Raw genomic sequence first — 23764 nt, forward strand, 5'->3', positions numbered from 1 at the left:
ATTTCAAGGAAACACGACTGGAGTACATTTCTTCCTTTGGGGCTGGGAGTAGGCTTAGCGGTTACGAAGAGTTCAGAGGACACAGTGAAGTAGTGTTAAGTGCCTTACGTGTTTCTATCACAGCGTATCAGTCAGATGGGTCCAAGGTGTAAATACCAGCGAGAAAAGTGCATCATGAGAAGGTACCTCCCATCAACCTTATCATTTATGTAAAATTAAGCTACAAAGAGGGTGTCGGCGTCATTTTCTTTCAGTTTGGACCCCACATAAAAAGCATGCTGTGAAGTCATTTTCTCCTACAAGAGTTGGCTGTAAGCCCTACAAAGCCAGTTTATGGGGATTTGGCGTGAACATGTTTTTCTGAGATGTGGGTTTCTTTTGGTGGGGGAGGGGCGGCTGTACAGGTAAATCCGAAAGGTTTTCGGCTGTGCACAGAAGGTCCCCACCGCTCTGCTTCAGGAGCAGGTCCCCTTTGGCGCCAGGACAGCGCTCGCGGCGATTCCCGCCTGCTGCGTTGTACGGGGTACTGGGGGCTCCTCTCCGCAACAAAGTGCCGGATGCACCCCCACCTCCGCGTTCTGCAGCGCCTGCGCAGTAAGCCGACGGAGGAGTCGGGCTCGGGCTGGCACTCTGCGCTGGGACGTTCCGCCCCGCCGCCCGGCAGGGTGTAGGGTGTCAGTTCGGGGTCCAGGCGCCCGGCAGGAGTGCTCGAGAGCCAGTCAGGTTTGCATCCCACAACGCTGGCTGCATGGAGTTTTGGTACATCCCAGAAACAGTTTCTAAAGGAAGTGGCAAAGGTAGAAAAGAGGATGCCGTGGAAGCTCTCACCAAAATAAAGTCTTGAAACTTAACCAGAGCTGTCGGTCTAGCGCTAGCCTGAATGAATACCTATAACAGAAAGAGAACTCTCGGCTGGGGGATGTAGCTCAGTGGTAGAGCGCGCGCTTCGCATGTGTGAGGTCCCGGGTTCAATCCCCGGCATCTCCAAACAGCCACGGGTGTTTTTTTTTTTTTTTTTTTCTTAAATCCATATAATATAGTAAATGTATGTCCCATTACATTTCACATGTGTACTCTAGGCACCCTAAAAATATATAAAAGAAAGTCTCGAAAAATAAGGCGCGCCTCAGGGAATCAGCCTTTAATTGCTCCATGAGAAACTCAAACGGGAAATTATGCTCGTCATCTTTATTTGCATAAAATGACCATTCCTAACTTTCTAATGAACTCGTTTTGAGGAGCTGAGACGTGTGGGGAAAAGGAAAATACCTCGTTGCATTGGCCGGGAATCGAACCCGGGCCTCCCGCGTGGCAGGCGAGAATTCTACCACTGAACCACCAATGCTCTTCCTGTAAATTATTTTCCACATCTTACTAGAGTAGATTTGTCAATGTGCAATGAGTCTTCTGCTAGAAAAGTGTGAAGTCCTTAATTCAACATCAGAAAAAACAATGGAGTTTTAAAATTAAATAACTATAAACATTGAATTAACATTTATCCCAAAATCTCATTATACTTAGTTCTGTTGAACCTTGAGAGGAGGTTCTGTCTTCTGAAGTCGTCCTGGGTAAATGAGGCAAATAAAAATTTTATTACTATGTAGACACAAAATTACACAATTACTTAGTTGTGTGTTCAGATGTTTAGATGTTTTAAAACAACCACTCCTGTTTTACTTTTCTTATCTAATTCAGGCAAATACATGGGGTATTTGTCAGGGGTTGGGAGTAGGATTGACGGATCAGTGAAGGCGAACTGGCACTTAGATCCAAGTATATTGGCAACCCACTCCAGTACTCTTGCCTGGAAAATCCCATGGATGGAGGAGCCTGGTAGGCTGCAGTCCATGGGGTCGCTAAGAGTTCGGCACTACTGAGCAACTTCACTTTCAATTTTCGCTTTCATGCATTGAAGAAGGAAATGGCAACCCACTCCAGTGTTCTTGCCTGAAGAATCCCAGGGACGGGGGAGCCTAGTGTGCTGCCGTCTATGGGGTCGCACAGAGTCGCACACGACTGAAGCGACTTAGCAGCAGCAGCATTTTGGAACTATGAGGTGTGAGCAGGCATCTTTGGAATGTTGGTGATTCTTGACAAGTGACCTAGAATCAGTAAGATGTCCCTTCTGTGATAGTGAGAAACTTGATTCCAGGACTCTTTTATACTCCACAGTATGAGTTACCCTTCGTTTCCACGGAAAGCAAAATTGCAAACCATACAGTGAAGTTATATGAGGAGGAGAAAGTAAAGTGAAGGAAATGCACTCATGGAAATGAATCTAAACATAAGATAGAAGACTCTGGATTTAGGCATTATTGCCCCTTTATCTCTGAGAGGGAAGTTCCCAGCAATTTATAGGATCTTTGAAGGCCAAAAAGAATTTGAGGGGAAGAGGATGACTGAGAAATAACAGTAAACACATAGCAGTTGCTATGTGCTGGGGTATGTAAGTACATTACATATGAAATTCAACCCAGTGAAGTAGGTGTTATAATTACTTCAACTTAACAAATGAGAAAAAGTGAGGCTGTTAGAGTCAAGGTTGGAACACAAGTGGTATCATGCTTAATATTTTGTTGCTTAACCACTCGCCTGCCTACAACAGAATAAAACACTGTGTAGTTACACCAGAAATACTTCCTGTGTAGCTCAGGAATATTGTGTATCAAGACTGGGGTTAAAGAAAGAACATAACAAACTGCTGAAGTAAGGTGAGACTTCTATATCAAGATTTATTTTTAAGGATTTTTTTTTAAGTGGGTACATACAAAGCAAAATTTGAAGCAAATACAATACAGAATTATAAAGATGTAAGAGATACAAAGAGATTAAGGAATAAAGAAATCTAGACTACAGTCTTAGTAACATATGGGGGAGCAAGTGCAAATCATTTTACTTTGTAGGACCTCAGTTCCTTAAAATAAGAGAACTAGAGGAGAAATGAGGTTTTAAAATTGCATTCCAGAAGTGTCTCAGGGCTACTAGCCAGCAGCAGGCGGGGTGGGGTGGGGGTGGGGCACATGAGGGGGATGGGAGGAGCTCACCTTCTTTACCTGGCTTCCACACTTCACCAGCTCATTTATAACCTTTCCCATTTATTTACATTTGTTTGATGGCTTACAAGTCTGGAATAAAAAACATTGAAAAGCCCTAACTGGATGACGTAAGTTCATCTGAACTCTGAAATGTTATGATTCAAAATAAAAAGGCAATCTAAAACTTCTTGAGAAACACTACAAATTTAAAAATTTAAACAGGTGGCAGGAATCAAATAAGAAGTATGATCTAATGGCAAACATTATTAGTGACCCACCAATGACTACTTTGCTTTTTTTCTTCCTGAAAGGCTACCTAGCTCCAGGGACAAATTGTGTGCATTAAGCCAGTTATTCCATTCCCCTTTCCAAGGATTGAGCTGGGATGGGTTTGTGACAGTTCCTGCCAGTGACAGAAAGAATGGTCTCCTAGGGGCTTCTGGGAAAGCTGGTGTCTCTTTTGCCCTTTCTTTCCTGCTTGTAACACCATCTTGTGAGGTATAATGCTTAGAGCTGCCCCAGTCATCTAGTGACTTGCAGGGAGACAGAGGATGACCCAGCAGAAAGATAAAAAGAGACATTGTGCCATCCTGAAATTTTCTCCACTCAGATTTTTGGTTAGGTAAAATAAATCAGGCTGTTTATTGTTTAAGCCCCTTTGAATTAGGTATTTTGTTACATGCAGCCAGGGCATGTAGGGGGTGTGTGTGTGTGTGTGTCTCCCAACAGTTTATACCCTTTCTGGTACAAGTCTTCTACTCTGTAGAGAACCAATACCTTGAGACTTGAGTAAGACAACTTGGCCCTTCATCTCCTTTTCTCACAGTGATAAGTCTACCCAAATGTTTTCCTTACCATTGTGCTTAATTAAAGACAATATGTAACCATAGCAAGGAAAATCAAATCCTTACCAGAACTTTCTTTCTAGAGTTGTAAGCCGAGACTTTTTTCTTCTGGGGCGGGGAGCGGGGGTGGTGTCAAGCAGGTTGAATGTTTAGCTGGTATTGTTGGTTATAGCTATCTTGCTTGTACAAAAGAGGAAGAGAGGCCGACCCTGGTATGACAGTCATGCCTTACTAGAACAAATTCTGGATTTTGCATTTATATGAGTCAGTAAGTTGTCCTTATGCAATAAGTTGCCTTTTATTTTTTAAATCAGTTTAAGTAGTATTTATTTTGCTTGCAAATGAAAAACACACGTTGAGAAGCTATTTTACCCCCAAACAGTAAATTTGGAGAACTTTTTACTCTAGAATGTGCTATAAGATGCAAATATGAAATTTTAAGGAAAATGTAGAGAAATTCATCATCAGTGGTTGAATCACCAATAAAAGCCATATGAAAAATTTGAAGGACCCATCCTTAGTTTGTTGGACTGGTATTAATTCGGTAGCAAGGGAAGCCACCAAAGATTTTTTTGAGTAGATAAAAGATCAGAGTATCTGAAGAGTTGATCTGGCAACAATGTGTCAGAAAAGTGGAAGTAAGAGAAACTACAAGTAGGGAAATTCACCCAGGAAGTGAATACAATGGAAGCAGTGAAGCAATGAGTTCTTGAATTAGGATGAGGTCTCTAGCATGAGGCAAGGCAGGAAGAAGAAGGAAAATGAATCTGAGAGATTAAGGAATAAAGAAATCTAGACTACAATCTTAGTAACCTATGGAAGAACAAGTAATTTAAGTGACTGGGAGGAGTGGTGTAGCGTAGGGAAGTCAGAAGGAGAAAGGATGGGAACTGAAGAGTAGAGTCAAGTGTTCACTTCTGGAAATACTGACTGAGATAACTCAGAGGAGAACCTTACTAGGTATCTGTCATCCAAATCTGAAGAAATCAAGGCTCCAAGGTGACTTGGGCTTCAGCTGCTCAGGAGTGGAAGGTAAGAATATAGATATGGAGGCAATCCCAGAGAGTTCAGAGCAGAGCCTTGGGAAGGTCTATTTTAGGGAGCAGCAGGAATTGAGGGGTCAAAGACAGACAGAAGTGAGGTGTCTGGAATCTGGAGACACGGCTTATCAGGCAGGTAGAATCCTCCTCCTTTGCTAGCTGTTAGTGACACATCATGACAAATATAGTTATCATTTTGTTCCAGAGATACGCTCTATATTAACCCTGTTTCACATCAGAGATGCTGTGGTAGGCCGTGATTTCCCCTTTGGTATGGTTAAGCATGGAAAAATCACCAGATGGCACACCCTGACACTTTCCCTAGTCTACCATGCTCCCAAGCTCTGATGAGCAAGCCCCAGTGAGGGTGGCCGAGAGGAAGAAAGCAGGGAGTGCCGTGAAAGGTTACACAATCATGTCTCTTAGGAAACCTGATCTTTGTGACAGCCCCATGGGGCAGGCAGGAGCTTGTAATTTGCATCATGGCACCTTGGGACACTTGCTCAAGGCACCTAGTCCCTGGTTGATGCTGGCTCACTGTGGAAATCTGGCCAAGCTTAAAGCTGAAGAAAGCAAACCATTAAGAAACAGAAATAGTTCATAGGATGCATAGCCACCAAAGCAACGACTTTTTTTTTTTTTTTTTAAACTTGTGAGTGATTGTATTGATTTAATACACACAGCTTATTTCTGTCCCAGGTTACAAACTAGCCCTGGGGAAATGGTGGAGCCAGTCATTTGGATTGCCCTTTACTGGCTGGGAATTAAATCATTACTTACTCCATTTTAGAATCACAAGTAGTACCCCAAGGCCTACTTTCCTAAGGATTAAAATCAAGGCATGGAAATGAAGAATCCAGGTGTAATTCTCAGATGCATGCAGATGTTGAGAATGCAGCAATTTTTCCTAGAAAGCTGTCACTGCCAAATCCTCCTGCTCGCGATATGCTCAAGCCTAGTCCTCCAGCATGTCCAGTCAGTCACCACATCTGATTCCCCCCTTTTAAAATGGCACTGATTCTTGCTCCCATCCCTCTCTCCTACCTCATGCAGACCCTTATCAGCACACTTCTTGGGTTACCTGAGAAACCCCTGGATTCCTTGGCCATCCTTCATGCTGTTGCTGCTAAGTCACTTCAGTCGTGTCCGACCGCATAGACAGCAGCCCACCAGGCTCCCTCGTCCCTGGGATTCTCCAGGCAAGAACACTGGAGTGGATTGCCATTTCCTTCTCCAATGCATGAAAGTGAAAAGTGAAAGTGAAAAGTGAAAGTGAAGTCGCTCAGTCGTGTCCGACCCTTAGCGACCCCGTGGACTGCAGCCTTCCAGGCTCCTCTGTCCATGGGATTTTCCAGGCAAGAGTACTGGAGGGGGTGCCATTGCCTTCTTTCTCCCTCTTTCTCCTCCTCCCTCTGTTTCTTATTTCCTTAATATTTGAAAATAAAATTGTTCCCTTATTGCTGATTCAATAATTGAATTAATTTCAAATCCATACCGAGTCCTCAGGTTCATGGGTGGGAATTCTTTATCCTTTTCTTTTGACAGCCATCTCTGGGAGCAGCATTTATTAATATATTCTTGACCTGTGCCACTTGGCCACCTACTATCTAATGGCGAAAATGGCTTTCTCTTCCTTTCTCTAGGGCTCTCTTCCTCCTCTCAAGTCAATTTGTTTCTTAAAATATATATATATATATATATATATATTAGAAGTAACCCATGAATATGGTAAGAAATTTCAAAAGGTATAAGAATATGCATTAAAAAGTAAGTCTTTAAAAAAACTTAAGTCTTCACCCCACTGTGATCAGTTTCCCAGTTTCTCATTCCTACAGGCAACCTGCAGTCATTCGTTTCTTGTGTTTCCCTCCATAGATATTCTATGTAGATACACATATAGCATTTTACTTTTATGCACAAATGGTACTTACAATACACACTATTGTGCTCATTGTCTTTTCTCTCCTTTCTTTTTTTCAGAAAAATTGATCTCAGGAAAATTTCTTTGCAAGTACATGGGAAGATACTTCTTTCTTTTTAATGGTTCTATCATTTTTAACTGCCTTTTACTGGTTAGGAATTAAAACTTTATTTATTCCACCTCAGAATCACAAATAGTGCCCCAAGGCCAATTTTCCTAAGGATTGAGTCAAGGCAAGGAAATGAAGACCGAAGCTGTAATGCTAGATGCATGAAGATGATGAAAATGTCCACTACACGAAGGAGCCATCATTACCGCAGCCAGGTCATTAACAGAGTACAGACTATCTCTGATCTTTTGTTAGTGGAAATTAACTGCAGTGAATATTCTTGAACAAATACCATTTTGCTCATGTGTAGGACATGTTACAGAATAAATTTCTAGAGGTGCAACTGCTAAGTCAAAGGGTAGGTGCATTCAAAATTTCCATACATATTGCAGAATTACTCCCAAGAGAGGTCTATATTTTTGAAAACACTGATTTCATTACATTACTCTTTTGTTCACCAACCTCAGTGGATCCCAGGTGTGACCACATTTTCTAAACCTTGCTAGATTCAGGGCCAGCTTCATAGAAGTGTGTCCTGTGTAGTCACCCAGAGCCTTGCACTTGGATGGTGATGGGACACACCATGGCTTGTATGCAGCATGTAGAAGGCGTTGGGTCAGATGTATTACAGAGTAACATGGATGCTCTCAAAAACATAGTACATAGTAAATAATGTAGGGGCCTTCCTGATGGCTCAGTCGGTAGAGGCTCTGCCCGCAATGCGGGAGACCCGGCTTTGATTCCAACCTGGGGTTCGATCCCTGCGTTAGGAAGATCCCCTGGAGAAGGGAATTGCAACTCACTCCAGTGTTCTTGCCTGGAGAATTCCATGGACAGAGGAGCCTGGCAGACTACAAATGTAAGCTACAAAGATGACAATATTATATGAGTTTAAAATAATGTAAGCAAAACGATACATCTTTTGTAAGGTCACATATAAACAAAAGATGTATATTTAGCACAATATAGTGATGGTTTATGGAGAAGGCAATGGCACCCCACTCCAGTGCTCTTGCCTGGAAAATCCCATGGACGGAGGAGCCTGGTAGGCTGCAGTCCATGGGGTCGCTAAGAGTCAGACATGACTGAGTGACTTCACTTTCACTTTTCACTTTCATGCATTGGAGAAGGAAATGGCAACCCACTCCAGTGTTCTTGCCTGGAGAATCCCAGGGACAGGGGAGCCTGGTGGGCTGCTGTCTCTGGGGTCACACAGAGTTGGACACGACTGAAGTGACTTAGCAGCAGCAGCAGCAGCAGTGATGGCTTATGGGGAGGCAAAGGGAATTAAATAGGATATGGGGATAAAAGTGAATAAATACATGAACAAAACAATGTAGAGGTGTGGTCTGATAAGAATAATCATGAACAGAAAGTATGAGTAGCTCGACTCTAGACTACTGAGCTCTCCCCAGCTCAAAAAATCATAAAAAGTAAAAAGCAAAGCATATATGTTATAAAAATGCAAACAACACAAAAAGATACAAAGTAGGAAGTAAAATTTTTCCTCCATTCTAGTACAGTCATGGGAGTGGTGGAGGCTGGGAGAGAGAGACAGGGAGAGAGAACGTAATGTAATCAATCCTCTATTGATGGACCCTGTTTACTAGAATGTTTCTCACTTTTAGATTGATTTCTAGGTTATTTGTATATAAACAAACCTCAATTGTATTTTACTTTTCTGAGCTCCTTGTATTGAAGAAGCACCTTTTCTGAGCTCTTTCTAGTCCCTGTCAAAACTTACCTCTTAAATATTTACCAAAAATATTTTATTTTTTACTGTACTCATACCTTCCTCTAACATTATACTTTTGGTCAGAGAAAGTTTTATATAGTTTTTCTGTTTGCATGAAAACTGACCTTTTCCAGTCCTGTGGCCACTGCTGCAGATTGCGTTTCAGTAGTCCCTAAAGCAATGTTGTATGTAAAGTCAGTGTTCAGATATTCTGACTGATACTGAAAATTGCATGTGGAAAGTAACCTTCTCTCTAGTTTCGAACAAACAAAGATATCTGGCCATATAATGGATGTAAATCATAAGGAAAATATGTTATATGCAGCAGAAATGATCTCCTAAGCAAGCAGCTGAAGAGCTAAAACCAGCTGTCACTTTATCAAGGCTGTTAATATATAAAAGAAAACAAAAGTGTGTTTCTGGTTGGGGATACTCGGTTTGGAATAGGGAGGAACACAGCTTTATGCAACTCATCTACGGATAAGAAGGGCTCAGACTGTAACTTCTAGGTTACATTTAAAATATAGGGGCAAGAAAGCCTCTATGACCGGGAGTGAATTATCTTTCAAGCATCTGTGTTCAAAACTAGAGCACACTCATGACAAATTTCGGTACAGCAGGTTCACAGAAAGATCTGAATTTCTTGTTTTTGAACTAGCACATCCTATGACAAACCCTGCAAATGCTGACACACCGCAGAGCCTCTGCTCTCAAATTCTAGATGTTTTTCCTTTTTAAACATCACAATCCAACAAACACACATATATAATATATTGTTGTTGTTTAGTCACTAAGTTGTGTCGGACTCTTCTGTGACCACCCCATGGACCATAGACCGCCAGACTCCTTTGTCCTTGAGATTTCCCGGCCAAGAATAGTGGAGTGGGTTGCCATTTCCTTCTCCAGGGGATTTTCCCAATCCAGGGATTGAACCTGAGTCTATTGTGTCTCCTGCAATGGCAGGCAGATTCTTACCACTGAGCCACCAGGAAAGCCCTCTGGCTTTTTTTTTTTTTTTGATGTGTATTCTATTGTGTCCTTGTCCCTGTGGCCTGCAGACACGCTCTTGGAAATGACTCCCAGCTCCCTTGCCTCCTGGTATTTCTTTGGGGCATTTACCTCCTTTAAGTCAGTACTCAGAAGGCTCAGTTAATCTAAGTCCCTAAGGCCCCAAGTTAGATGCCATTGGCCTATAGAATAGGGCCAAAGCAACATCTTAATTTTGTGTCTCCTCAGCATTTTGTACAGATTTAATTTTCTGTGTGTCCTAATATAATAGACAAATCTGTTTTTTGAACTGTTTGTAAATACCTTGAACTTTCTCCATCGAAGATTGAATCATCTCAGCACAGAAGTTGTAAAAGTGAGTAAGGTATCTTAATAGAAACTTACAGGTTTAACTTTGAACACTAAGAACCATTAACACATTTTTCCTTATTTTTCTTTACCTTCATTTACTGTAAGAGGCTGTATTGCAAAGTCATGTACCATTTGACTTTGTTTTGTTCCTTAACATTCATGAACCATCTTATCTTGAGTTTATGCTTAAAATGTTAATACTGCTATTAGTTACTTGGAGACCTCTTCACTCTTCCCCTTTCCTCTGTTGTGTATACTCAATGTTTACCCAAAAAGGGTATTGCACTGGTGAGAGGAGTATTCGATTTGGTCAATTAACTGAATGTCTAACAGACAAATTATTTCCATTTGAATGTGTGTGTGTGTTTTTTTTTTTTTTTTTACACTTCTAACACTAACCTTATGCAGTGGAAGAAAAATAACAGGGTAGGTGAAAATAACTAAAACTGCATGCAGTATTTTTAGGAAATTAGTCTTTGTTCAGCTTGAACTAACAGCAAAGTAATTACATAAACTAGAACACTTTTAGTTAACAGATGGAAGAAATTAAGGTTTAAGTAACTGCTTAAAATCCTTTAAAAAGTAAGTGGAGAATTGGAAATATGACTCTAGAACTTACACTCTTTAAAAAAAATAAATAACTAAGAGACTCCCTTCCAGAATATCTTTTATTAAACTTTAATTAATTTATTTTTGGCTATGCTAGGCCTTCGTTGCTGTGCACAGACTTTGTCTAGTTGTGGTATATAGGCTTCTCATTGAGGGGGCTTCTCTTCCTGCGGAGCGCAGGAGCTAGGATGCATGGTCTTCAGAAGTTGTGGCATGTGGGCTCAGTAGCTGTGGCTCCTGAACTCTAGGGCACAGACTCAGTAGAGTGGCACATGGGCTTAGTTGTATGTGGGATCTTCCCAGATCAGGGATCGAACGGTGTCTCCAGCATTGGCAGCAGAATTCTTCACCACTGAGCCACCAGGGAAGACCCTAGAACTTACACGCTTGACAACTGGTCTATAACAGACCCACAAGAGATTTACTTTCTATTTCATTTCTATAAATTTCAGTTAAGTTCTATATATTAAACAATTGCATCAATGGATATTACTAGCAGTTTTTCCTTTAGCACCAAGTAGCTTCCACTATGATCTTAAGGGTCATTAAACCTGAAGTCCCTCAGAAGGGTAAAAAATTCCAGACTATAATTGGAATATTCTGATGTAATGTATATATTATAAAATATAATATTCTGACTTAATGATCCCCTATTACAGAACTAGTACATACTGTTAAACTAACATTCAAATGTTTGGATCACTGACAGGAATTCTTCCTACAGAATCCTTCATGGTTTTGAGGAATATTATACCTGACCAGAAAAACTAAGTCTGCTCAGATACTAAGTAGTTCCTCTGGCTCATTTTGCCAGCCTGAGTGAAACTGCTTGCACAAGTCAGTTGAGAGCACTGCTAAAACAGAACACCTGAAGCTTCTCCTAGCAGTGTTGAGTAATAAAGAGGTAAGCTTTATCCATCAGCCTTTAGACAGTTGTTTTGAACACTTGTCTTAGATCAATAAATGTTAGTTATTAATACGAAGAAATGAAAGTCAAGATCACCACAAACTGTAAAAAATTCTTAAAGAGATGAGAATACTAGAGCACCTTACCTGCCTCCTGCGAAACCTGTATGCAGGTCAAGAAGCGATAGCTAGAACCAGACCTGGAACAATGAACTTGTTCAAAATTGAGAAAGGAGTACATCAAGACTCTATATTGTCACCTTGCGTATTCAACTTATATGCAGTGTATATCATGCAAAATACCAGGCTGGATGACGCACAGGCTGGAATCAAGATTGTGGGGAGGAATATCAGTAACCTCAGATATTCAGATGACACCACCCTTATGGCAGAAAGTGAAGAGGAACTAAAGAGCTTCTTGATGAAAGTGAAAGAGGAGAGTGAAAAAGCTGGCTTAATACTCAACATTCAAAAAACGAAGATTATAGTATTGGTCCCATCACTTCATGGCAAATAGATGGGGTAACAATGGAAACAGTGAGAGACTGTTTTCTTGGGCTCCAGACTCACTGCAGATGGTGACTGCAGCCATGAAATTAAAAGATGCTTGTTCCTTCTAAGAAAAGCTACGACCAAACTACACAGTATATTAAAAAGCAGAGACATTATTTTGCCAACAAATGTCTGTCTAGTCATAGGTATGGTTTTTCCAGTAGTCGTGTATCCATGTGAGAGTTGGACCATAAAGAAGCACCAAAGAATTGATGCTTTCAAACTATGGTACTGGAGAAGACTCTGGTCAGTCCCTTGGATAGCAGGGAGATCAAACCAGCCAGTCCTGAAGGAAATCAACCCTGAATATTCATTGGAAGGACTGATGTTGAAGCTGAGGCTCCAATACTTTGGCCACTTGATGTAAAGAGTGAACTCGTTAGAAAAGACCCTGATGCTGGGAAAGACTGAAGGCAGGAGGAGAAGGAGATGACAGAGGAAGAGATGGTTGAATGGCATCACTGACTCAATGGACATGAGTTTGAGCAAGCTCCAGGAGATGGTGAAGGACAGGGAAGTCTGGCATGCTGCAGTTTGTGGGGTCACAAAGAGTTGGACACTGCTGAGCGACCAAACAACTAAAACAATGATAAAATATCCTTATAATCAGTATAAAGATGAGCAACATAGTTATAAGGACCAGTAAATATAAAACTAAGAGAAGAAACTACATACTACTCTACTACATAGTAGTAGAGAAGAAACTACCAAAACTACGTATTTTTGCTGCTACTGTGTTATCAAAAAAAAAAGCAGTTTTTATTTCATCAATATTTCGTAATCTTTGCTTATACTTTTTCTGGCTCTTTTGGTAGAGATGATGTCAAAACTACTACTCTTCATGACCTTTTATATTTATAGTATAATTATAACATGAAGCACTTTCACAGTGATTTTCCTTTGCAACAATTCCGTGATAGCTAATATTTGTTTGTTTTAATAGTGTAGAAAGTGAAGGTTAAAAAATTAAAGCTACCATTTTAAATAGGCAGAAGGTTTTTTAATTCTAAATTCCTGAATTTTCTTCCATGGGAGTGTGGAGAATGCAGATTAAGTGATTTATCTATTTAACACAATTAGTGAATCACCAGGAAGTATTCAGTTGGATTTAGTTTGCCTCAAAAATTCAGTCACTTTAACTTAAATAATTTGCAGTGTTAAATTTAAAAGTTTTGGTGCAAATGCACAGATTACTTTGAGACAAATATTGATTTTCCTTATAATTGAAGGAGAGGGTCTTGATGTCATTCTTGTGTGTGCTTATTCCTTCAGTCGTGTTCAACTCTTTATGGCCCCACGAAGCAGGGGCTGCTCTGTCCATGGAATTTTCCAGGCAAGCATACTAGGACAGGTTGCCATTTCTTCTTTCAGGGGATCTTCCCGACCCCGGGATTAAGCACTCACCTCCTATGAGTGCTTCCTACCTTGGCAGTCAGGTTCTTTACCTCCTGGGAAACCCCTGATGTCAATCTTGCTGTCACAAATTTTTAAATGGTAATAAAAAATATAGAGAACCTGTGTCATTAATCTACTTTCATTTTAACATTTTAAGTGAAACTGCTTTCAAAACTGACATTCTAAAGCAGACTAAAACATAAATAACGTATAATGTACTACTTACCTGTGTTTTTAATTCTTCAAATTGTATATAGACTGAGTTAAGTTCAACAGTTCTGTAATAATTAATGCTAAAGCACAAGTACAGATAGTCAACATGTGAGGTCAAACATTCACCTTAAAACATATGGAATAGATCTATTATATGAAAGTATTTCTAATGCTTCTTATAGATATATCTAAGTGTGTTTGTATCCTAAGAAATGCGTGTGTGCTCGGTCATGTCCAACTGTTTGCAACCCCATGGGCTGTAGACCACGAAGCTCCTCTGTCCATGGAATTTTCCAGGCAAGAATACCGGAGTAGTTGCCATGTCTTACTCCAGAGGATCTTCCCAATCTAGGGATCAAACCTGTGTCTCCTGCATCTCCTGCATTGGCAGGCAGATTCTTCATTACTATACCACCTGGGAAGCCCCATCCTAAGGAATACTTGGATCCTAAATAGTCTAGATGGGCTTCCCAGGTGGCGCTAGTGGTAAAGAACTCGCCTGCTGATTCAGGAGACACGGATTCATTTGATCCCTAGGTCAGGAAGATTCCTTGGAGTAAGAAATGGCAACCCACTCCAGTATTCTTGCTTGTGAATATCCATGGACAGAGCAGCCTTGTGGGCTACAGTCTGTAGGGTCACAAGGAGTCAGACACAACTGAAACAACTTAGTTCAGTTCAGTTCAGTCCCTCAGTTGTGTCCAACTCTTTGTGACCTCATGGACTGCAGCATGCCAGGCCTCCCTGTCCATCACCAACTCCCGGAGTTTACTCAAACTCATGTCCATTGAGTCAGTGATGCCATCCAGCCATCTCATCCTCTGTCATTCCCTTCTCCTCCTGCCCCAATCCCTCCTAGCATCAGGGTCTTTCTAAATAAGTCAGTTCTTCGCATCAGGTGGCCAAAGTATTGGCGTTTCAGCTTCAGTATTGGTCCTTCTAATGAATATTCAGGACTGATTTTCTTTAGAATGGACTGGTTGGATCTCCTTGCAGTCCAAGGGACTCTCAAGAGTCTTCTCCAATACCACAGTTCAAAAACGTCAGTTCTTCAGTGCTCAGCTTTCTTTATAGTCCAACTCTCCCATCCATTCATGACTACTGGAAAAACCATAGATTTGACTAGATGGACCTTTGTTGGCAAAGTAATGTCTCTCCTTTTTAATAAGCTGTCTAGGCTGGTCATAGCTTTTCTTCCAAGGAACAAGTGTCTTTTAATTTCATGGCTGCAGTCACCATCTCCAGTGAGTCTGGAGCCCAGGAAAATAAAGTCAGCCACTGTTTCCATTGTTTCCCCATCTATTTTCCATGAAGTGATGGGACCAGATGCCATGATCTTAGTTTTCTGAATGTTGAGTTTTAAGCCAGCTTTTTCACTCTCCTCTTTCACTTTCATCAAGAGGCTATTTAGTTCTTCTTTGATTTCTGCCATGAGGGTGGTGTCATCTGCATATCTGAGGTTACTGATATTTCTCCCAACAATCTTGATTGCAGCTTGTGCTTCATCCAGCCCAGCATTTCTCATGATGTACTCTGTATATAAGTTAAATAAGCAGGGTGACAATATATAGCCTTGATGTACTCCTTTCTCGATTTGGAACCAGTCTGTTGTCTCATGTTCAGTTCTAATTGTTGCTTCTTGAACTGCATACAGATTTCTTAGGAGGCAGGCCAGATGGTCTGGTATTCCCATCTTTTTAAGAATTTTCCACAGTTTGTTGTGATCCACACAGTCAAAGGCTTTGTCATAGTCAATAAAACAGAAGTAAAGGAGAAGCAACTTAGCACACGCACAAATAGTCTAGATATGCACATGCTTGATGGAAAGGGTATGAAGCAAATTATCTCAAGTTAATTTCTAGCTCTGTAGCTCTGTCACATTTCTGTGGCTTTATTGGCATTATATTATTGGTAAACTTTATTTTAAAAAATTAACTTTTACATTCAAAGTGGACTTCCCAGGCTGTCCAACAGTTAAGACTCTGCACTCCCAATGCAGGGAGCACAAATTTGATTCCTGGCCAAACAACTAAGACTACACAGCATGGCCAAAAGAAAAAAAAAGTGGATGATGTATTAAAAACTTTTTCTTAGGTTATTTAGTACCAGCATTTCTTTAATGAGTACTTACTCTTCGAATGATTATAATTTCAATGACATTTGCATTTTTTAAAACAAGGGATACCATCAGTCTTTTCATATATATTCTAAATAACAGTGACAGTCCCAGAAAGGATCAATAGGTATTTAATATATGTTGTTAAATAAGAACATGAAGATATTACATCATATCTATCTAGATATAATGATGACGAGTTAATATGCTGCTATTTCTTCTGTCTTTTAGACAGTATAATGAACATACATTCTACTATTTAACTGTGGAAGAACAGAACAAGAAGAAAGTCTAATTCAGAGTCTTTACTTTTCATTAATTGGTCATTCATGAAGTATTTTTTGAAGCTTATAAATCATGTGCCAGATCCTCTTCAAGTCACTGAGGATACATCCTTGAATAAAAGAGACAAAAATCCCTACCCTCCTGGCACTAACATTCTAAATGGGAAGATTAAAAAAAAAAAAAAAAAATGCAATATAAGAAGACAGTGTATAGTTCTATAAATAGTTGTAAGAGCTGTGGGGAAAATAGACCAGGGAAAGGGGTTATATAATGTTCGTGTATATGTGCTCTGTCGTGTCTGATTCTCTGTGACCCTTTAGATTATAGCCTGTCAGGCTCCTCTATCCATGGGATTTTCCAGGCAAGAATACTGGTGTGGGTTGCCATTTCCTCCTCTAGGGGATCTTCCTGGCTCAGGGATCAAACCCTCATCTCCTGTGTCTACTGCATTGCAGGCAGATTCTTTACCTGCTGAGCCATCTGGAAGGTAAACCATAATGTTGGTAAGAGACTAAAATTGTAAATAATGTAGTCAGGGACGGGTCCCACTGAGGAAGTGACATTCCAGGGAAGATGTGTCAAGGGGGAAGGGTATTCTTTGAGAGAGAATAGAAAGTGTAAATTCCAAAGTCCCTGAGGTGGAAGGTGATTTTTTAAGGAAGCAGCAAGGAGTTCCTGTGGTTGGAATGAAATGAAGGTGGATGAAAGTGATGGAAAATGAGATTAGGGAGACAGGTGGGCAGGTGGTGGCTAGGCAAGGAATTTGGATTTTACTCTGAATGATATGGAACGCCACTGGAAAGTTTTCGGCAGAGGAATGGTTTTACTTAATTAACAGTACTTAGCAGAAGTAGTCTGGCTGCTGAGTTGACAATAGGGTAAATGGGGGCAAGAAAGATAGCAAGGAGTCAAGGTAAGAAATTATTTCAATAATCCATGCAAAACATGATGGAGGCTAGGACAGATGATAGCAATGACAATGGTTAGCAGTAGTTAGACTGAATGTATTTTACAACTACAACTCAACGTTAGGTGCTTTCAAAGGTGAAAAGCATTCAGGCTCAGAGAGGCTGTAGTTGACTAAGACAGAAACTAGTTAACTGGTAGAGCTGACATCGGATCACAGGTCTTCTACTCCATTTTGTACTTTCCCAATAATCTCACTTGTATAAGAGTTAAAATAACTTATGTTTTGAAATCAAATTGGAAAATGAAAAATATTACTTAAATGTAATTGGGATTATGTGTATTAGGATTCATTGTTTAAAATTAAATGAGAATATTTCAAAGTCTCCACATATTTTATATTACTTTATTCTAAAGGTGAAACGAATTTGCCTGGCATACTGGACAGCTTAGATCTGGACTGATTTTTTTTTTCCCGTGTTTATCCAAGTGGTCAACATTTGACTCTGTTCCTTCACTGTTCATGAGTTTTCTGAATGATTCGTGAGTGTCTTGTATGGTGCCAGATACTGGAGCTTATCTAATACCTGACTTCACTGAAACCTCACCTTGGGTGTCCTCAGGCACTGTTGGTCACTCACTCCTCTGCATATCTTTCTTGTAACATTTATTGCACTGAATGACATTTATCTGTTTAACTGACTTGTTTTCTCATGAAATGTTAAGCGATCTGAATTCAGGATTAAGTCTTATTTGTCTTTCCATTTTCAGAAACTAGAACAATGCCTCATGCGTTGTAGGTGTTCACTGAAGGATGAATCAAACAATTTTACTCAGAATTTGGTTTAGGATCACTTTCTTTTTCTTTTCTTCCCTTTAGATCTCATTCTTTGCAAGGTGAATGATCAATAGAAAGGAACACTGAAAAGTTAGAAAATAGTATTTGATTAATACCAGTAATTAGGTAAGCTCTGTGAATGGTTGTATAAAATTAAACAAATGACAGAAGATGAAAATTATGATTGACTTGATGATTTGGAGCAAAACCCTGATGAATGGGCAATGATTTTCTATTTGAATCTGTACTTGTTTATGTATTCAAGTTCATAAGCAAACTTTTAATAATAAGATTGTTCCTTAACTTACCAAATATTTATTGAGGACCTACTACATCAGGATTTGCTGATGCTCTTGGTTCATGAAATGGTTTTAGGTGCATATGGACATTTAATTTTTTAAATTTGTTTATATTAATATATAATTCATGAAATTTATTTCTTAGGAAGAAGTTAAACTTTTAAAAAAGTAAATTGAAGAAAAATGTAATAAGGGAAGTATAATAGTGAGGGACATGCACAAATACTAAAACTTTGAGAAATATAATACAGTGAGCCATAAAGTGACAACAAAGAAATTTCTAGAGACTATTCAGATGGCCCATGAAGTATTATAAAGTTTAGTTTCAGGAAAAATAGCGTTTCTTTAATGAGAAAAGAGCTAGCTCTTTTTTTAAGCTTTTTTTCCTTCTTGTTACTGTTGGCTTTAAGTTTATATATCTGAATGATATAAAACCTTCTCACTGACTGATTTCATCTGGATTTCTCCCACTTCCATTCTGCTTTTCTATTTTTCTTGACCTCTTTTATTTTTTTAAATCACCCTTCTCGTTATCATCAACAAGAACAAGTATGAAGAGACAAAATGTGGTTGAATTTGCATAAGAGAAATTTTAGCTGAGTAGTTTTATAGTGAAACATGCCTTGAGACATATGCTTTTGAGTACTAATCAAAAACTTGTAAATAAGCGGTCTATGGCTCTATGGTTAATTGTGTCTGTCTGCCTCTCTTCTTTGGTTAAAACCAAACATTTCCTTATTTAAAATAAACTTATAAGATAAGGACAGCCAAACTTCTTTGCATCTTTAAAGTTTAGCAAACTTTGAAGCTTTTTTCTAAGTATATTTGAAAAACAAGAAATTTGGAGATACAAAATTGTTACTTGATCCAACATATTTTTCTTTTTGGATTTGTTCCAGATCCTACCTATCTGAAATATCTATCTGAAATAATTATTTAACTATTCAGTAAAACTTTGAACATCCTAATAAATATTCAGTTTTGGTTACAAGATGGTTGTCTCCAGCCAGATTCCTATATGAAGTGTTAGCCACTCAGTTGTGTCCAACTCTATGCAACCCCATGGATCGTAGCCCTTCAGGTTCCTCTGTCCCTGGGGTTTTCCATGTAAAAATACTGGAGTGGGTAATCTTTTTCTTCTCCAGGGGATCTTTCCGACCCAGGGATCAAACCCAGGTCTCCCACATTGCAGGCAGTTTCTTTACCATCTATTTAGCCACCAGGGAAGCCCTATAAGAGATTAGTACAATGACATTTGTGATTCAACCAGATGCATTTCGACCAATTTTGAACCTCTTAAAATATCAATTAGCAATGCTAAATAAAAATTCCAACACTTCTTTTATTTGCTTCTGATTTCAGCTGCATAATTTTATAATTTGAAAAGTCCTTCAGTAGAAACGGACAAGAGAAATAAAACCAAAACCAATTTTATTTCATTTTGCATCTATTGATGATACTTGAAGCTATTTAAATCCTTCTCACTGCAACTCCCTCATAAAGCCATTCATACCTAGAAAAGAGTTAGGAATTGATCTGTACATAGAGGATGATCACTACGAATAAATCATTTAGATCTTATTTTTCCTCATCACTTTTCCTGAAATGTTAGTGTTGGATTCTTACATGCCACTGGTTTCACTGATTTATCCTTCTGGGATTTTTTTCCCCAGATTAGTCACTGGAAAAAATGTGAGACACAAGGTTTCTTGATGCATATTCTCAGTATTCAGTAGTATATGAATTTTAGGTCTTCCCCAAAACCAAATGGATGGGTCTTCTAACTTTTCATGGGAAAGTTTTTCTTTGTTGGATCTACTCAGTTTATTTATTGACACTTAACCTAGAGAATAGGATTTATTAAAATTGAATGTGCATGTAAATCATCCGGGAAAATATATGAAATGCAGATTCTGTCTAGTAGGTCTCAAGTGAGGTTTGAGAGTCTGCATTTCTATGCCAACAAAGGTCCGTACAGTCAAATCTATGGTTTTTCCAGTAGACGTGTATGGATGTGAGAGTTGGATCATAAAGGAGGTTGAAGACCAAAGAATTGATGCTTTCAAACTGTGGTGCTGCGGAAGACTCTTGAGAGTCTCTTGGACAGCAAGGAGATCAAACCAAACAATCCTAAAGGAAATCAACCCTGAATATTCATTGGAAGGACTGATGCTGAAACCGAAGCTACAATACTTTGACCACCTGATGCAAAGAGCTGACTCATTTGAAAAGATCTGATGCTGGGAAAGAATGAGGGCAGAAGGAGAAGGGGCTGACAGAGGATGAGATGGTTGGATTGAATCATTGACTCAGTGGACATGAGTGAGCAAACTCCAGGAAATGGTGAAGGACAGAGAAGTCCGGTGTGATGCAGTCTATAGGGTTGCAAAGAGCCAGACATGACTTAATGACTCAGCAACAATAACAAGTACCCAGGTAATGCTTTTGCATAAGTATATACTGGAACTGCTTTCTGAGTGGCAAGGGACTATACCAGAGATGCTCAACATGGTGGAATTGGAGGACTCCCTAAATCCAGACTAGCGGGGTGCTCATTAGAATGCAAATCCTTAGTCCTCAACCTGATTTTACAGAGACAAAAATCTATGTAGGTATCTTTTACTTCTACAGAAAAGCGTTTTCAAATAAGTGGCCCAGTTTGTTTTTACATTGCTGTCTAGTCGCTAAGTTATGTCCGACTCTTTTTCAACCCCATGGACTGTAGCTGGCCAGGCTCCTATTATACATGGGTTTTCCCATGCAAGAATACTGGAGTGGGTTGCCATTTCCTCCTCCAGGGGATCTTCCCAACCCAAGGATCAAACCTGCGTCTCCTGCCTTGGCACGCAGGTCCTTTACCACTGAGCCACCAGGGAAGCCCTAATTTTACATACATTAAATTTTAAAAAGAGCAAACAAAAACCCAACAACTTTGTATCAAGGAGCCTTGTAGTTCTATACTTTTGTTGGGAGCAGAAAGAGGATTAAGTGGGCATTGGAAGAGTGGGCTAAGAGGTAACAATGGTTTTCCTTCCTTGAAAATTCTGCCTGGTGTTGTGGATCATGAAAATGTTCACATTAGCATTCCAGAAGGTGTTCCAACTGTCTGAGTGACTTCACTTTCACTTTTCACCTTCATGCATTGGAGAAGGAAATGGCAACCCACTCCAGTGTTCTTGCCTGGAGAATCCCAGGGACGGGGGAGCCTGGTGGGCTGCCGTCTATGGGGTTGCACAGAGTCAAACACAACTGAAGTGACTTAGCAGCAGCAGCAGCATATTCTTGAGGATTGAAAGGAAAAAAAAAAAAACTTGTCCTTTATATATTTTAGATTAGTCACTCTTTAAAACTACTATTCCTTATTATTTGTTTAGTCCCCAAAGATGCCTGGTTTAGAGTATGACCTCAGATTAACAGAAAGATAATGAGCTCATTCCTACTGATATCATTCTCTCACTTTTCTTCCCTAATCTCTTCTGCCTAGTCTTTAACACCCAGCTCTAATATCTTTTCTACTTGAAAGCCTTCCTTGTACAAGCTAATCATAGGGTGTTAAAACATTTTTATTTGTTCATCAAATTTGGCTCAATAATTCTACTTTAAAAATGTATCCTTAAGAATCATTTGGACATGAGTACAAAGATATTCGAAGCATGAATACAAAGATATGCATGTTGTCTGTAATAGATTGGAAGCCACATCTAGAGGCTATACCATGTGGCTTGCACGGTCTTAGTTCCCAGACCAGGGATCAAACCCTGGCCCCTGAAGAGAAATAACCAAGTCCTAACCACTGGACTCCCAGGGAATTCCCTGCAGGTCCCTGAATAGGTGATTGACTGAATAGATTCATCCTGCTGGAATATTATACAGCCAATAAAAAGGATGATATAAATCTACATCCATATATTTATTTTCATGAAAAGATGTTCTCTATATGTTGCTAAGTGAAAGAGGATTTACAGGATATACTAATTATAATATTTATTAAAAATAGTATACTTAAATACTAAACTTAGTTCTAAGTGCTTAATATCAGTACAGTTCAGTCACTCAGTTGTGTCCAACTCTTTGTGACCCCATGGACTACAGCACGCCAGGCCTCCCTGTCCATCACCAACTCCTGGAGTTTACCCAAACTCATCTCCATTGAGTCAGTGATGCTATCCAACTATCTTATCCTCTGTCATCCCCTTAACCTCCTGTCTTCAATCTTTCCCAGCTTCAGGGTCTTTTCCAATGAGTCAGCTCTTCGCATCAGGTGGCGAAAGTATCGGAGTTTCAGCTTCAGCATCAGTCCTTTCAGTGAACACCCAGGACTGATCTCCTTGCAGTCCAAGGGACTCTCAAGAGTCTTCTCCAACACCACAGTTCAAAAGCATCAATTCTTCAGTGCTCAGCTTTCTTTATAGTCCAACTCTCACATCCATACATGACTACTGGAAAAATCATATCTTTGACTAGATGGACCTTAGTTGGCAAAGTAATGTCTCTCCTTTTTAATATGCTGTCTAGGTTGGTCATAGCTTTCCTTCCAAGGAACAAGTGTCTTTTAATTTCATGGCTGCAGTCACCATCTCCACTGATTTTGGAGTCCAAAAAGATAAACTCTGCCACTGTTTTCCCATCTATTTGCCATGAAGTGATTGGACCAGATACCATGATCTTAATTTTCTGAATGTTGAGTTTTAAGCCAGCTTTTTCACTCTCTTCTTTCACTTTCATCAAGAGGCCCTTTAGTTCTTCTCCACTTTCTGCCATAAGGGTGGTGTCATCTGCATATATGGAGAGCTCTTAATAAATATTTTTTGGATGAATGAATATGTTGAGTGCTTTATATACCTCTGAGATTATAGTTCTAAGAATTATACTTTTTCTGTCTTCTCATTTATCTTTACAACAACCCACCAAGGTAGGTATTGTTACCTGTTTATTATAGATAAGAAAACCAATTCTTAGAGAGAGTAAGCAGATTGCCCAAAGTTATGACAGTAATAAATTACAAGACCTTGGTTTGGAACAATCTGACTCAAATCCTTTATTTTCGCATGTTTTTTGGGTTTAAGAAAGTTGTGCACATATATATATAATAGAAAATTCATAATATGTTTATAGCAGCCTACTAGCAAAGTTTGTGATCTGAGTAGTGGGATCATAGGCATTTCTTTCTCTATTTTGTCTGTATATTTTCATGTTTACAAAATGACCATGGATTACAGTAGTAGTCCCTCTTATCTAGTTTTGCTTTTCACAATTTCAGTTACCTGCTGTTTTCTGAGGTTCTTAAATAGTAAATGGGAGATTCCAGAAATAAACAATTCATAAGTTCTAAGTTGTGCACTGTTCTGAGTGATGTGATGAAATCTCAAGCCATCCTTCTCAGTCCTTCCCCAAGCATGAATCATCCCTTTGCCCAGTATATCCTGTCTGCCTAGTAGTCATTTAGTGGCTATATAGGTTATCAGATTAGATAGGCTGTTGCATGCTTGTGCTCAAGTAACCCGTTTTTTACTTAATATTGGTCCGAAAGCTCAAGAGTGATGGTAGCAATTTAGAGTTATCAAAGAGAAGCCATAAAGTAAGTTGAAAGTTCTGAACCTA

At 39.5% G+C, this 23764-nt stretch overlaps 2 non-coding genes across 2 annotated transcripts; one reads left to right on the plus strand and one right to left on the minus strand.

Annotated features, from left to right (window-relative positions):
- TRNAA-CGC lies at positions 916-987 on the plus strand. Its single transcript has one exon. It is a non-coding gene; the product is annotated as a tRNA-Ala (tRNA).
- TRNAG-GCC lies at positions 1275-1345 on the minus strand. The gene has a single exon. It is a non-coding gene; the product is annotated as a tRNA-Gly (tRNA).

The sequence above is a fragment of the Capra hircus genome, chromosome 2, assembly GCF_001704415.2.
Source record: "Capra hircus breed San Clemente chromosome 2, ASM170441v1, whole genome shotgun sequence".
Taxonomy (NCBI): Eukaryota; Metazoa; Chordata; class Mammalia; order Artiodactyla; family Bovidae; genus Capra; species Capra hircus.